Here is a 16,731-nt window from a genome sequence, read left to right as displayed (position 1 = left end):
CACTCCGCTGCAGAGTGAAAATCTCATTCTGGAAACATCCCCCAGGCTGTGGCTAAGCCATGTCTCCGCAATATCCTTTCTTTCAGGAGTGCTGGTTCTGCAAGGTTCGCAGGAGAGCTTCTGTAAAGTTTGGAAGGTAGGAGACGAGGTACTGGCAGAAGTAAAGCTGTGAGTACCGGGCGTGAGTCGTGGTTCGGTAGCTCAGTTGGTAGAGCACTTGCCCGCGAAAGGCAAAGGTCCCGAGTTCGAGTCTCGGTCGGGCACACAGTTTTAATCTGCCAGGAAGTTTCATATCAGCGCACACTCCGCTGCAGAGTGAAAATCTCATTCTGGAAACATCCCCCAGGCTGTGGCTAAGCCATGTCTCCGCAATATCCTTTCTTTCAGGAGTGCTGGTTCTGCAAGGTTCGCAGGAGAGCTTCTGTAAAGTTTGGAAGGTAGGAGACGAGGTACTGGCAGAAGTAAAGCTGTGAGTACCGGGCGTGAGTCGTGCTTCGGTAGCTCAGTTGGTAGAGCACTTGCCCGCGAAAGGCAAAGGTCCCGAGTTCGAGTCTCGGTCGGGCACACAGTTTTAATCTGCCAGGAAGTTTCATATCAGCGCACACTCCGCTGCAGAGTGAAAATCTCATTCTGGAAACATCCCCCAGGCTGTGGCTAAGCCATGTCTCCGCAATATCCTTTCTTTCAGGAGTGCTGGTTCTGCAAGGTTCGCAGGAGAGCTTCTGTAAAGTTTGGAAGGTAGGAGACGAGGTACTGGCAGAAGTAAAGCTGTGAGTACCGGGCGTGAGTCGTGCTTCGGTAGCTCAGTTGGTAGAGCACTTGCCCGCGAAAGGCAAAGGTCCCGAGTTCGAGTCTCGGTCGGGCACACAGTTTTAATCTGCCAGGAAGTTTCATATCAGCGCACACTCCGCTGCAGAGTGAAAATCTCATTCTGGAAACATCCCCCAGGCTGTGGCTAAGCCATGTCTCCGCAATATCCTTTCTTTCAGGAGTGCTGGTTCTGCAAGGTTCGCAGGAGAGCTTCTGTAAAGTTTGGAAGGTAGGAGACGAGGTACTGGCAGAAGTAAAGCTGTGAGTACCGGGCGTGAGTCGTGCTTCGGTAGCTCAGTTGGTAGAGCACTTGCCCGCGAAAGGCAAAGGTCCCGAGTTCGAGTCTCGGTCGGGCACACAGTTTTAATCTGCCAGGAAGTTTCATATCAGCGCACACTCCGCTGCAGAGTGAAAATCTCATTCTGGAAACATCCCCCAGGCTGTGGCTAAGCCATGTCTCCGCAATATCCTTTCTTTCAGGAGTGCTGGTTCTGCAAGGTTCGCAGGAGAGCTTCTGTAAAGTTTGGAAGGTAGGAGACGAGGTACTGGCAGAAGTAAAGCTGTGAGTACCGGGCGTGAGTCGTGCTTCGGTAGCTCAGTTGGTAGAGCACTTGCCCGCGAAAGGCAAAGGTCCCGAGTTCGAGTCTCGGTCGGGCACACAGTTTTAATCTGCCAGGAAGTTTCATATCAGCGCACACTCCGCTGCAGAGTGAAAATCTCATTCTGGAAACATCCCCCAGGCTGTGGCTAAGCCATGTCTCCGCAATATCCTTTCTTTCAGGAGTGCTGGTTCTGCAAGGTTCGCAGGAGAGCTTCTGTAAAGTTTGGAAGGTAGGAGACGAGGTACTGGCAGAAGTAAAGCTGTGAGTACCGGGCGTGAGTCGTGCTTCGGTAGCTCAGTTGGTAGAGCACTTGCCCGCGAAAGGCAAAGGTCCCGAGTTCGAGTCTCGGTCGGGCACACAGTTTTAATCTGCCAGGAAGTTTCATATCAGCGCACACTCCGCTGCAGAGTGAAAATCTCATTCTGGAAACATCCCCCAGGCTGTGGCTAAGCCATGTCTCCGCAATATCCTTTCTTTCAGGAGTGCTGGTTCTGCAAGGTTCGCAGGAGAGCTTCTGTAAAGTTTGGAAGGTAGGAGACGAGGTACTGGCAGAAGTAAAGCTGTGAGTACCGGGCGTGAGTCGTGCTTCGGTAGCTCAGTTGGTAGAGCACTTGCCCGCGAAAGGCAAAGGTCCCGAGTTCGAGTCTCGGTCGGGCACACAGTTTTAATCTGCCAGGAAGTTTCATATCAGCGCACACTCCGCTGCAGAGTGAAAATCTCATTCTGGAAACATCCCCCAGGCTGTGGCTAAGCCATGTCTCCGCAATATCCTTTCTTTCAGGAGTGCTGGTTCTGCAAGGTTCGCAGGAGAGCTTCTGTAAAGTTTGGAAGGTAGGAGACGAGGTACTGGCAGAAGTAAAGCTGTGAGTACCGGGCGTGAGTCGTGCTTCGGTAGCTCAGTTGGTAGAGCACTTGCCCGCGAAAGGCAAAGGTCCCGAGTTCGAGTCTCGGTCGGGCACACAGTTTTAATCTGCCAGGAAGTTTCATATCAGCGCACACTCCGCTGCAGAGTGAAAATCTCATTCTGGAAACATCCCCCAGGCTGTGGCTAAGCCATGTCTCCGCAATATCCTTTCTTTCAGGAGTGCTGGTTCTGCAAGGTTCGCAGGAGAGCTTCTGTAAAGTTTGGAAGGTAGGAGACGAGGTACTGGCAGAAGTAAAGCTGTGAGTACCGGGCGTGAGTCGTGCTTCGGTAGCTCAGTTGGTAGAGCACTTGCCCGCGAAAGGCAAAGGTCCCGAGTTCGAGTCTCGGTCGGGCACACAGTTTTAATCTGCCAGGAAGTTTCATATCAGCGCACACTCCGCTGCAGAGTGAAAATCTCATTCTGGAAACATCCCCCAGGCTGTGGCTAAGCCATGTCTCCGCAATATCCTTTCTTTCAGGAGTGCTGGTTCTGCAAGGTTCGCAGGAGAGCTTCTGTAAAGTTTGGAAGGTAGGAGACGAGGTACTGGCAGAAGTAAAGCTGTGAGTACCGGGCGTGAGTCGTGCTTCGGTAGCTCAGTTGGTAGAGCACTTGCCCGCGAAAGGCAAAGGTCCCGAGTTCGAGTCTCGGTCGGGCACACAGTTTTAATCTGCCAGGAAGTTTCATATCAGCGCACACTCCGCTGCAGAGTGAAAATCTCATTCTGGAAACATCCCCCAGGCTGTGGCTAAGCCATGTCTCCGCAATATCCTTTCTTTCAGGAGTGCTGGTTCTGCAAGGTTCGCAGGAGAGCTTCTGTAAAGTTTGGAAGGTAGGAGACGAGGTACTGGCAGAAGTAAAGCTGTGAGTACCGGGCGTGAGTCGTGCTTCGGTAGCTCAGTTGGTAGAGCACTTGCCCGCGAAAGGCAAAGGTCCCGAGTTCGAGTCTCGGTCGGGCACACAGTTTTAATCTGCCAGGAAGTTTCATATCAGCGCACACTCCGCTGCAGAGTGAAAATCTCATTCTGGAAACATCCCCCAGGCTGTGGCTAAGCCATGTCTCCGCAATATCCTTTCTTTCAGGAGTGCTGGTTCTGCAAGGTTCGCAGGAGAGCTTCTGTAAAGTTTGGAAGGTAGGAGACGAGGTACTGGCAGAAGTAAAGCTGTGAGTACCGGGCGTGAGTCGTGGTTCGGTAGCTCAGTTGGTAGAGCACTTGCCCGCGAAAGGCAAAGGTCCCGAGTTCGAGTCTCGGTCGGGCACACAGTTTTAATCTGCCAGGAAGTTTCATATCAGCGCACACTCCGCTGCAGAGTGAAAATCTCATTCTGGAAACATCCCCCAGGCTGTGGCTAAGCCATGTCTCCGCAATATCCTTTCTTTCAGGAGTGCTGGTTCTGCAAGGTTCGCAGGAGAGCTTCTGTAAAGTTTGGAAGGTAGGAGACGAGGTACTGGCAGAAGTAAAGCTGTGAGTACCGGGCGTGAGTCGTGCTTCGGTAGCTCAGTTGGTAGAGCACTTGCCCGCGAAAGGCAAAGGTCCCGAGTTCGAGTCTCGGTCGGGCACACAGTTTTAATCTGCCAGGAAGTTTCATATCAGCACACACTCCGCTGCAGAGTGAAAATCTCATTCTGGAAACATCCCCCAGGCTGTGGCTAAGCCATGTCTCCGCAATATCCTTTCTTTCAGGAGTGCTGGTTCTGCAAGGTTCGCAGGAGAGCTTCTGTAAAGTTTGGAAGGTAGGAGACGAGGTACTGGCAGAAGTAAAGCTGTGAGTACCGGGCGTGAGTCGTGCTTCGGTAGCTCAGTTGGTAGAGCACTTGCCCGCGAAAGGCAAAGGTCCCGAGTTCGAGTCTCGGTCGGGCACACAGTTTTAATCTGCCAGGAAGTTTCATATCAGCGCACACTCCGCTGCAGAGTGAAAATCTCATTCTGGAAACATCCCCCAGGCTGTGGCTAAGCCATGTCTCCGCAATATCCTTTCTTTCAGGAGTGCTGGTTCTGCAAGGTTCGCAGGAGAGCTTCTGTAAAGTTTGGAAGGTAGGAGACGAGGTACTGGCAGAAGTAAAGCTGTGAGTACCGGGCGTGAGTCGTGCTTCGGTAGCTCAGTTGGTAGAGCACTTGCCCGCGAAAGGCAAAGGTCCCGAGTTCGAGTCTCGGTCGGGCACACAGTTTTAATCTGCCAGGAAGTTTCATATCAGCGCACACTCCGCTGCAGAGTGAAAATCTCATTCTGGAAACATCCCCCAGGCTGTGGCTAAGCCATGTCTCCGCAATATCCTTTCTTTCAGGAGTGCTGGTTCTGCAAGGTTCGCAGGAGAGCTTCTGTAAAGTTTGGAAGGTAGGAGACGAGGTACTGGCAGAAGTAAAGCTGTGAGTACCGGGCGTGAGTCGTGCTTCGGTAGCTCAGTTGGTAGAGCACTTGCACGCGAAAGGCAAAGGTCCCGAGTTCGAGTCTCGGTCGGGCACACAGTTTTAATCTGCCAGGAAGTTTCATATCAGCGCACACTCCGCTGCAGAGTGAAAATCTCATTCTGGAAACATCCCCCAGGCTGTGGCTAAGCCATGTCTCCGCAATATCCTTTCTTTCAGGAGTGCTGGTTCTGCAAGGTTCGCAGGAGAGCTTCTGTAAAGTTTGGAAGGTAGGAGACGAGGTACTGGCAGAAGTAAAGCTGTGAGTACCGGGCGTGAGTCGTGCTTCGGTAGCTCAGTTGGTAGAGCACTTGCCCGCGAAAGGCAAAGGTCCCGAGTTCGAGTCTCGGTCGGGCACACAGTTTTAATCTGCCAGGAAGTTTCATATCAGCGCACACTCCGCTGCAGAGTGAAAATCTCATTCTGGAAACATCCCCCAGGCTGTGGCTAAGCCATGTCTCCGCAATATCCTTTCTTTCAGGAGTGCTGGTTCTGCAAGGTTCGCAGGAGAGCTTCTGTAAAGTTTGGAAGGTAGGAGACGAGGTACTGGCAGAAGTAAAGCTGTGAGTACCGGGCGTGAGTCGTGCTTCGGTAGCTCAGTTGGTAGAGCACTTGCCCGCGAAAGGCAAAGGTCCCGAGTTCGAGTCTCGGTCGGGCACACAGTTTTAATCTGCCAGGAAGTTTCATATCAGCGCACACTCCGCTGCAGAGTGAAAATCTCATTCTGGAAACATCCCCCAGGCTGTGGCTAAGCCATGTCTCCGCAATATCCTTTCTTTCAGGAGTGCTGGTTCTGCAAGGTTCGCAGGAGAGCTTCTGTAAAGTTTGGAAGGTAGGAGACGAGGTACTGGCAGAAGTAAAGCTGTGAGTACCGGGCGTGAGTCGTGCTTCGGTAGCTCAGTTGGTAGAGCACTTGCCCGCGAAAGGCAAAGGTCCCGAGTTCGAGTCTCGGTCGGGCACACAGTTTTAATCTGCCAGGAAGTTTCATATCAGCGCACACTCCGCTGCAGAGTGAAAATCTCATTCTGGAAACATCCCCCAGGCTGTGGCTAAGCCATGTCTCCGCAATATCCTTTCTTTCAGGAGTGCTGGTTCTGCAAGGTTCGCAGGAGAGCTTCTGTAAAGTTTGGAAGGTAGGAGACGAGGTACTGGCAGAAGTAAAGCTGTGAGTACCGGGCGTGAGTCGTGCTTCGGTAGCTCAGTTGGTAGAGCACTTGCCCGCGAAAGGCAAAGGTCCCGAGTTCGAGTCTCGGTCGGGCACACAGTTTTAATCTGCCAGGAAGTTTCATATCAGCGCACACTCCGCTGCAGAGTGAAATCTCATTCTGGAAACATCCCCCAGGCTGTGGCTAAGCCATGTCTCCGCAATATCCTTTCTTTCAGGAGTGCTGGTTCTGCAAGGTTCGCAGGAGAGCTTCTGTAAAGTTTGGAAGGTAGGAGACGAGGTACTGGCAGAAGTAAAGCTGTGAGTACCGGGCGTGAGTCGTGCTTCGGTAGCTCAGTTGGTAGAGCACTTGCCCGCGAAAGGCAAAGGTCCCGAGTTCGAGTCTCGGTCGGGCACACAGTTTTAATCTGCCAGGAAGTTTCATATCAGCGCACACTCCGCTGCAGAGTGAAAATCTCATTCTGGAAACATCCCCCAGGCTGTGGCTAAGCCATGTCTCCGCAATATCCTTTCTTTCAGGAGTGCTGGTTCTGCAAGGTTCGCAGGAGAGCTTCTGTAAAGTTTGGAAGGTAGGAGACGAGGTACTGGCAGAAGTAAAGCTGTGAGTACCGGGCGTGAGTCGTGCTTCGGTAGCTCAGTTGGTAGAGCACTTGCCCGCGAAAGGCAAAGGTCCCGAGTTCGAGTCTCGGTCGGGCACACAGTTTTAATCTGCCAGGAAGTTTCATATCAGCGCACACTCCGCTGCAGAGTGAAAATCTCATTCTGGAAACATCCCCCAGGCTGTGGCTAAGCCATGTCTCCGCAATATCCTTTCTTTCAGGAGTGCTGGTTCTGCAAGGTTCGCAGGAGAGCTTCTGTAAAGTTTGGAAGGTAGGAGACGAGGTACTGGCAGAAGTAAAGCTGTGAGTACCGGGCGTGAGTCGTGCTTCGGTAGCTCAGTTGGTAGAGCACTTGCCCGCGAAAGGCAAAGGTCCCGAGTTCGAGTCTCGGTCGGGCACACAGTTTTAATCTGCCAGGAAGTTTCATATCAGCGCACACTCCGCTGCAGAGTGAAAATCTCATTCTGGAAACATCCCCCAGGCTGTGGCTAAGCCATGTCTCCGCAATATCCTTTCTTTCAGGAGTGCTGGTTCTGCAAGGTTCGCAGGAGAGCTTCTGTAAAGTTTGGAAGGTAGGAGACGAGGTACTGGCAGAAGTAAAGCTGTGAGTACCGGGCGTGAGTCGTGCTTCGGTAGCTCAGTTGGTAGAGCACTTGCCCGCGAAAGGCAAAGGTCCCGAGTTCGAGTCTCGGTCGGGCACACAGTTTTAATCTGCCAGGAAGTTTCATATCAGCGCACACTCCGCTGCAGAGTGAAAATCTCATTCTGGAAACATCCCCCAGGCTGTGGCTAAGCCATGTCTCCGCAATATCCTTTCTTTCAGGAGTGCTGGTTCTGCAAGGTTCGCAGGAGAGCTTCTGTAAAGTTTGGAAGGTAGGAGACGAGGTACTGGCAGAAGTAAAGCTGTGAGTACCGGGCGTGAGTCGTGCTTCGGTAGCTCAGTTGGTAGAGCACTTGCCCGCGAAAGGCAAAGGTCCCGAGTTCGAGTCTCGGTCGGGCACACAGTTTTAATCTGCCAGGAAGTTTCATATCAGCGCACACTCCGCTGCAGAGTGAAAATCTCATTCTGGAAGTAGTAGTGGTGTTTAGAAACAACTGAAATCGTTAATACTGAACAAAGATCCAGGCCGCGATGGAATCCCTGTCAGATTCTATACTGAATTTGGGGCTGCGTTAGCCCCTCTTCTCATTACAATCTAACGTAGATTCCTCGAACAAAATATTGTGTCCAGTCCTAGCAAAAACGCGCAGGTCACTAGTCTACAAGAAGGGTAGTAGAAGTCACCCACAAAACTATCGTACAATATCCCTGACATCGAATTGTTATAGAATTGTAGAACATATTCTGACCTCAAACATAATGAGGTATCTTGAACAGAATGACCTCCTCAATTCCAGTCAACATGATTTTCGGGAACATCGATCATGTGCAACCCAACTGGCACTTTCCTCACATATTCTGTAAGCTTTGGATCAAGGCAAGCAGGTAGATGCAGTGTTTCCTGATTTCCGAAAAGTATTTGACTTAGTACAGCACCTAAGCTTATTATCAGAAGTACGACCATATGGGGTATCAAGTGAAATTTGTGACTCATTTGAGGACTTTTTTAGTAGGGAAGACACGACATGGTAACTTGGAAGGAGAGTTATCGTTAGATGTTGAAGTAACTTCAGGTGTGCCCCAGGGAAGTGTGTTGGAACCCTTGTTGTTGATGTTCTATATTAATGACCTCGCACACAATACTAATAGTAAAATAAGGCTTTTTGCAGATGATGCAGTTATCTGTAATGAATTACTATCTGAGAGAAGCTGCGTAAATATTCAGTCAGATCTTGATAAGATTTCAACATGGTACAGAGATTGGAATCTTGCTCTAAATGTGCAGAAATGTAACACTGTGCACTTCACAAAACGAAAAAAACGTAGTATCCTATGACTATAATATCAATGAGTCACTGTAAGAATCAGCCAACTCATTCAATTACCTGGGTGTAGCGCTTTGTAGGAATATGAACTGGAATGATCACATAGGTTCAGTCGTGGATAAAGCAGATGGCAGACTTCGGTTCACTGGTAGAACACTGGGGAAGTGCAACCAGTCTACCAAAGAGATTGCTTACAAATCATTCTTGCGACCCATCCTAGATCGTTGCTCAAGTGTGTGAGACCCGTACCAGATAGAGCTAACGAGGGATATTGAACGTATACAGAGAAGGGCGGCACAGATTTGTTTAATCCATAGGAGAGTGTCACAGAGATACTGAAGGAAGCGAAACTCTTGAAGACAGACGTAAATTATTCGAGAAAGTCTGTTAACAAAGTTTCAAGAAACGGCTTTAAATGATTACTCTGGGGATACATTGCAACCGTTACGAATCGCTCACAAACGGATTGTGAGGACATGATCAGAATAATTACAGCACGGACAGAGGCATTCAAACAATCATTCTTCCCAGCTCCATGTGTGAATGGAACAGGAAGAAACCATAGTAACTGGTACAATGGGACGTACCCTCTGTCATGCACTTTGCGGGATAACATGCCAAAGATGTTCGGGCTCACATGCGGTTCCCCTTCATCGGCATGTGTTGGCTCAAACTCTTCTAGGGGCTGAACCACACGTGTCGCCTTACACGCAATAAATTAGACACTTGTGACCCTTTGGTTAAGTGATCTGGCTGATGGCAAGTTTGCGAAATTGTATGAAACAAAGTTAATTTATCACATACTAACAGTAATAATAATATCGGTAACTAAATTAGCGACCCATAAACTATGTAGGCCACACAGTAGTGATCTGGTTAGAATAATGTTTGTTCAGAAAGAAAACTAATAGCGAAAGTGATCCTATGTAGAATTACTATTACACTCGAGCGTATATCCATTTGACACAGTTCGATCTATCACAATCTCATTGCGAAAGACAAGTCCAATACTTCACCTCCACATTTACACGAAAAGTTAAGAGTTCACACCAGGCGTGCGGCTGCTCACCGCTCAGAGACTAAGTCCCGCGATACCACATAACGCGAAATTTTGTAAGTCGTTTCACTTCCTAGTTGCCTAAAGACCGACTGTCCGCTTTCGCGTCTCAATCCGAAGTGTACCCTTTGGTGTCTCCAGCCGAGCTGTCCGCTTTCGCGTCTTCACCAGCACTCTCCCTTTGCCCGTCCGCAGCCAAGTTTCCCGCGCGCCGAATATCCGCGCTCAACTGGCTTTATTCTACGTTATTTTACATTTTAACACATTTAAATAATCAAAGCTTGACCACTTTCACGTTCTAAATAAAGGAGCAATAGTATCCATTACATAACAAACGTTAACTTCTTTTACATAAAATCAATACAATTACTTCTTAGCTTTGAATGTCATGGCCAGTAGCCTTGCACCGATGTGTTTTCTGATACATAAATAAAGAACTAAAGTAAGTCTTATGCACTAAACTTTACAACAAATATTCCATTACCTAATGATTCAATAAGGTGTCATGCTGTCATCGTTGAATGTGTTTTGTGTGGAGGAAATGATGATCTGATGCTTAACTGAAAATACTGATAATTTAAATTTACTGTACCTTTTAAACAAAGTTACAGAGTTGACATTTACAACATTTGTCATTTAAATGACGCGCTTCTATATGAAATGTCGTTCGTTAAGATCGACCAAAGCGTTCATATTTTAGCATTCAGGTCTTTGTTACAAAACTTGTTAATTTTACTTTAACGGTAAATCCTAAAGTATTATAGATATGATCAATATTCGAGTTTTATTGGGATCACCATGAAAATTTATGGAGGATGGCAGATTAAAATTACTGTGGCTTAATTTCCTGCATTACTACAGAATTATAGTTTTTATAAATGTTTCCCTTTATGGTCGATCTTAGGTCCGCCATATTTAATACTGCTACGTCTTCTTGGCCACAAATGGCTTCTGCTGGGATTCCCTATGACATAGGTTCTCGTCTGTCTCACTCGCACTCTACAGCACAGTAGACGCCTGTGAATTTCCCCATGTTGTGGCGAATCTGTGCTCTTTGTGGCACCTGGTCCTGTACGACAACGGTCGTTTCACAATTCCTGAAGGCTGAGTCTTTCGGCCATATAGTTAAATGAGAGCGAAATGCTCGTTAACTCACAACCTCACTGTGGTTTGCAGACCATAGATGTAGATTTAGATGTAGACATGTACCGCAGTGTAACTATTTCTTTCCACATTTCCGTTTTCATGAAGTTTTTATTACGACACAAAAATATGCTAGTGTTTCACAGCAACGAGATTAGGTCTAATGCCGGCCGTGGTGGCCGAGCGGTTCTAGGCGCTTCAGTCCGGAACCGCGCGAATGCTACGGTCGCAGGTTCGAATCCTGCCTCGGGTATGGATGTGTGTGATGTCCTTAGGTTAGTTAGGTTTAAGTAGTTCTAAGTCTTGGAGACTGTTGACCTCAGATGTTAAGTCCCATAGTGCTCAGAGCCATTTGAACCATTAGGTCTAATAACTGACTGCTTGAATAACAGAGACGCGCAAGAAACAACACAGCGAATTCATGAAGAGATTATGGGAAGAAATAAGAGAAGCTGTCAGACCAAGCTAACAACTTCAAACGCATTCTTGAACTTGGCATCACGAAGAAAAATGAAGAAGAATAGGTGTAGTAATTATAAATACGCAGGTCGAAGAAGTAACAGATTTATTTTATTTTACCAGTGATTTGGTGAAACTCAGGAGAAAAAGAGTTAAGGACGAAGGATACTGCGAAAGTGGTCCTGAAAGAGGAGGGATTAGAGGCATCGGAGTACATAGAGACATTGGAATTCCCTATAGAGAATGATGGTGCAATGATGATGAGCGTGTTGAAGAGGATGTGATAGTCGATGATGAAGTTCAAAATGGTTCAAATGGCTCTGAGCACTATGGGACTTAACTTCTGTGGTCATCAGTCCCCTAGAACTTAGAACTACTTAAACCTAACTAACCTAGGGACATCACACACATCCATGCCCGAAGCAGGATTCGAACCTGCGACCGTAGCGATAGCGCGGTTCCAGACTGTAGCGCCTAGAACCGCTCGGCCACTCCGGCCGGCGATGATGAAGTGATAGTGCGGATAGGTATAGTAGTGTAGGGTTAAGAAGGTGGACTAACTGCGTCTGAATATTTGCTACATTAAACCAGAAAACTGAAACTGGACATTATGTGGATACCGCACTCCAGTTGTTTTTCGGTAGTAGCCCCTACGCTTGGACACAACCCGCAGGAATCCCGAGTACGTGATGCTTTAACGAGAACCCTTTACATGCGACTGCTTGCCTGCCTCTCGCCGTAATGCCCCTATTCAAGAATACACTGTTTTTCCGAGGCAGACGTGACGAAACACTGCAGTGCCTCATTGCGGGCGAAGAGACGTGTCAGGACGGTTAAACGGGTTTGGATATCACGCGTTCTCTGCACACGTTCCTTTCTAACGCTCGGAAGGAGGTCAGTAGTCGGATCGTCTTTCCTGTTATAATCAAGAACTTACACACACGGTTGCAATGAACGTTTTTCGTTTCCTAATAAAACATTCTTGGGCACACATAGACTTCACCATTTCTGCGGGATGTTCCGACTTTTAGTAGCGTCATGAGCCGTCCCATACTCGCCTTAAGCACGACGTCATGCACTGTGGTGGCGAAAGTCATGGGATACCTCCTCACATCGTGTCGGACCGCCTTTTGCCCGGCATAGTGCAGAAACTTGACGTGGCATGGGTTTAACAAGCCGTTGGTAGTTCACTGCGGAAATAATGAGCCGTCCGTAATTCTTAAAGTGTTGCCAGACCTCTCGATTACTTACCATAAATGTTCGATGGTATTCATGGCGGGCGATAGGGATGGCCAAATCATTCCCTCCAGTTGTCCAGAATGTTTTTCAAACCAATCGCGAACAATCGTGGCCGGGTGGCGTAGCGCATCGTCGTTTGCGAGCATGAATTCCATGAATATCTGCACAAGCTCCCAAGTAGCCAAACGTTAGCATTTCCAGTCAATGATCAGTTGAGTTGACCAGAGGACCCAGTCCATTCCACGTCAACACAGTCCGCACCTTTATGGAGCCACCGCCCACTTCAAAAAAATGTTCAATGTGTGTGACATCTTATGGGACTTAACTGCTAAGGTCATCAGTCCCTAAGCTTACACACTACTTAACCTAAATTTTCCTAAGTACAAACACACACACACAAGCCCGAGGGAGGACTCGAACCTCCGCCGGGACCAGCCGCACAGTCCATGACTGCAGCGCCTTAGACCGCTCGGTATAGTACAATAGTTATCAAGACTACAGAAGGACAACAGACACGGCAATAGCTGAACGCGCAGTTCGTAATTTTGTGAGAGAAAAATAAAAATAAAACTGGGCACAAGGAAGATTTAAGCACGAATCTTCCGCGTTGAAGTCAGACACCGTCACCACGTAACCACGACATGTGGTTCCTGCAACTCGCTCGAGGTTGCATATCTTGAGCTTCGATCACTCACTGTTTCCGTTTTGTTTCTTTTTTCGCCGTTCAGTACCCCTTCCTGTTTTCATGCTTTATCTGATTCAGTTTTTGATGGGCATCTTACCATTAAATCTGAGGGGAATTTCTCTTGTAATAATAATATGAAACTCCTGCAGTAAAAAGACGGCCTCCGAAGGTTTGTGGATGGAGTTGGGGTTCACCCTGTAGATGCAGCAGACACCCTCTAAGCAATAGAGGAGGCTGCAAGCAACCATTGTTGTTGTCCATCGATGAGCCGGTCACAGGTCACAGACCACCGCCAGCTAGTCGCATCCCCCTCGTGGCATACGAATCGCCGCTGCAGCTGTGTGCCCGGCGAAAGACCCCAGCTTCGTTCCGGTCTCTGTTCGAAACACCTGCCACCGCGTGGGATTCGCTGGCAGCCGCACACAGGATATCCGACGCATAAACGCCGGTAGCTTCCTGTCCGCACCTCGCCAATTGGCGTCTTACGTGGCCGGTGACAGCGCAAATGACTCATTACAGCTGTCGTCTGGGATGTTAAACACACGCACCAGCTGTGAGCTTCCTGACGGCTTAGCTGGACGTTTATAGAAAGTAAAGACGCTGACGCCGAGCGCACGCCTTTGGCAAGTGCAGTCTAAACACGTCAGATGGCGCTGAGTGGAAACGATGTGCAAAATAACACACGACGCAGAAACAACAGAGATACAAAATATAATCTACCACGACCAAGAAACGCTATTTTTTTTTTTAAGAAAAGCATAGCAAACATTATCTATCCATCGAGAAATATCTACATCTACATCTACAGCCAAACTCCACAAGCCACCTGATGGTGTGTGGCGGAAGGTGCCTTGAGTACCTCTATCGGTTCTCCCTTCTATTCTAGTCTCGTATTGTTCGTGGAAAGAAAGATTGTCGGCATGCCTCTGTGTGGGCTCTAATCTCTCTCTCCTCATGGTCTCTTCACGAGATATACGTAGGAGGGAGCAATATATTGCTTGGCTCCTCAGTGAAGGTATGTTCTTGAAACTTCAACAAAAGCCGATACCGAGATACTGAGCGTCTCTCCTGCAGTCTTCCACTGGAGTTTATCTATCATCTCCGTAACGCCTTCGCGATTACTAAATGATCCTGTAACGAAATGTGCCGCTCTCCGTTGGATCTTCTCTATCTCTTCTATCAACCCTATCTGGTACGGATCCCACACCACTGGTTAGCAATATTCAAGCAGTTGGCGAACAAGTGTACTGTAACCTACTTTGCCGGCCGGAGTGGCCGTGCGGTTCTAGGCGCTACAGTCTGGAACCGCGAGACTGCTACGGTCGCAGGTTAGAATCCTGCCTCGGGCATGGATGTGAGTGATGTCCTTAGGTTAGTTAGGTTTAAGTAGTTCTTAGTTCTAGGGGACTGATGACCTCAGTAGTTAAGTCCCATAGTCCTCAGAGCCATTTTTTTGTAACCTACTTCCTTTGTTTTCGGATTGCATTTCCGTAGGATTCTTCCAATGAATCTCAGTCTGGCATCTGCTATACCGACGATCAACTTTATATGATCATTCCATTTTAAATCACTCCTAATGCCTACTCCCAGATAATTTATGGAATTAACTGCTTCCAATTGCTGACCTGCTATATTGTAGCTAAATGATAAAGGGTCTTTCTTTCTATGTATTCGCAGCACATTACACTTGCCTACATTGAAATTAAATTGCCATTCCCTGCATCATGCGTCAATTCGTTGCAGATCCTCCTGCATTTCAGTACAATTTTCCATTGTTACAACCTCTCGATAGGGGAGAAAGTGTCACGTAAATGACACTACATTTGGGGTGGACATCATAAAAACAAAGAAGATTCTCGTTGATGATTCTCGTTGATGCGGGATCTTCTAACGAAATTTCAATCACGAACTTTCTCCTCAGAATGCAAAGATATTTTGTTGACGCCGATATACATAGGGAGTGGAATCAAAGAGAATTATTGTGAAGGTGGTTCGATGAACCCTCTGCCAGGTACTTAAGTGTGATTTGCAGAGTAGCCATGTGCATGTACATCTTCATCAGCATCATCTTCTTCTATCTAACTTAAGTCTATACTCATATAATTTAAAGCAGTTTCTGCCTGGCTGACACCAGAAACTAGTGTAGAGTCTTTGATACGGTTCTCACTAATAGACTGATTTACGAGAAAGGTTTGTGTTTGTAGTTTATTACCATCAAATGATAACGTGTATATAAACTGAAGCGCCAAAGAAACTGCTACAGGCATGCATGTTCAAATACAGAGGTATGTAAACAGGCAGAATTCGGTGCTGCGGTCGGCAATGCCTGTATAACACAACAAGTGTCTGGCACAGTGGGTTACTGTTGCTACAATGGCAGGTTGTCAAGATTTAAGTGTGTTTGAACGTAGTGTTACAGTCGACGCACGGGCGATGGGACACAGCATCTCCGGGGTAGCTATGAAGTAGGGATTTTCCCGTACGATCATTTCACGAGTGTGCCGTGAAACCAAGAATCCAGTAAAACATCGAATCTCCGACATCGACGCGGCCAGAAAAAGATTCTGCAAGAACGGGACCAACGTTGACTGAAGAGAATCGTTCAATGTGACAGAAATGCGAACAATTTAACGAAACATCATCCATATGGACTTTCGGAGCCGAAGACTTGTGTACACTTTATGACCGCACGACACAAAGCTTTACGCCTCGCCAGGGCCCGTCAACACCGACAGTGGACTGTTTGTGGCTGGAAACATGTTGCCTGGTCGGACGAGTCTCGTTTCAGATTGTATCGAGCGGATGGATGTGTATGGGTATGGAGACAACTTCATGAATCTATGGACCCTGCATGTCAGCAGGCGACTGTTCAAGCTCGTGGAGGCTCTGTAAAGGTGTGGGCAGTGGGCAAGTGGAGTGATATGGGACCCCTGATTTGTCTAGATACGACTGTGACAGGCAACATGCAAGTAAACATCTTGTCTGATCCCCTGCATCCATTCATGTCCATTGTGCATTCCGACGAACTTGGGCAATTCCGGCAGGACAATGCGACACCTCACATGTCCAGATTTGCTACAGAGTGGCTCCAGGTACACTCTTCTGAGGTTAAACACTTCCGCTGGCCACTAAACTACGCAGACAAGAACATTATTGAGCATATCTGGGATGCCTTGAAATGTGCTGTTCAGAAGAGATCTCCACCCCCTAGTACTCTTACGGATTTATGAACAGCCCTGCAGGATTCATGGTGTCAGATCCCTCCAGCACTACTTCAGACATTAGTCGAGTCCATGCCACGTAGTGTTGCGGAAGTTCTGCGGGGACCCTACACAATATCAGGCACGTATACCAGTTTCTTTGGCTCTTCAGTGTGTTATTTAATTGGCGTTTGGAATGACGTCTAGTGTCAGCGATGGAAACTACGAACTGGTCAGCAACGGAGGATGTGACATCTAGTGGGAAAAGGATTAAACAGCCGTTGCTACTCCAGAGAGCAGCAAAGCTAGGGCACAATCTAATGCCGTCCCTGATAATTTAGCTGTATAGCGTCTGCCTAGATCCCGAGAGGTCGTGGGGTCTAACCCCTGTCGGACAACGGAAATTTTCAATCTGTCTTGGATTTAAAACTATACAATCTCAACGATGTGAGAAGTCGCCGGAACGACATGTCGTTCGGATTCCACGTTAAAGTGTAGGTCCCCTTTCCCCAGTTGCTTAATTGGGTCGCGTTAGG

The 16,731-nt window shown here is 48.0% G+C and overlaps 1 protein-coding gene and 2 non-coding genes across 4 annotated transcripts in view; 2 read left to right on the top strand and 1 right to left on the bottom strand.

The window, feature by feature from the left end:
- Positions 1–16,731, bottom strand: part of LOC124594733 (phosphoinositide 3-kinase adapter protein 1) — a 477,024-nt gene that overhangs the window by 395,941 nt on the left and 64,352 nt on the right. The window lies entirely within an intron of this gene.
- Trnas-cga lies at positions 191–265 on the top strand. The gene has a single exon. It is a non-coding gene; the product is annotated as a tRNA-Ser (tRNA).
- Trnas-cga lies at positions 3,502–3,576 on the top strand. The gene has a single exon. It is a non-coding gene; the product is annotated as a tRNA-Ser (tRNA).

The sequence above is a fragment of the Schistocerca americana genome, chromosome 2 (genome assembly GCF_021461395.2).
Source record: "Schistocerca americana isolate TAMUIC-IGC-003095 chromosome 2, iqSchAmer2.1, whole genome shotgun sequence".
Lineage (NCBI taxonomy): Eukaryota > Metazoa > Arthropoda > Insecta > Orthoptera > Acrididae > Schistocerca > Schistocerca americana.
Note: the sequence above shows the minus strand (reverse complement) of the source record. Positions and strands in the feature narration are given on the sequence as shown.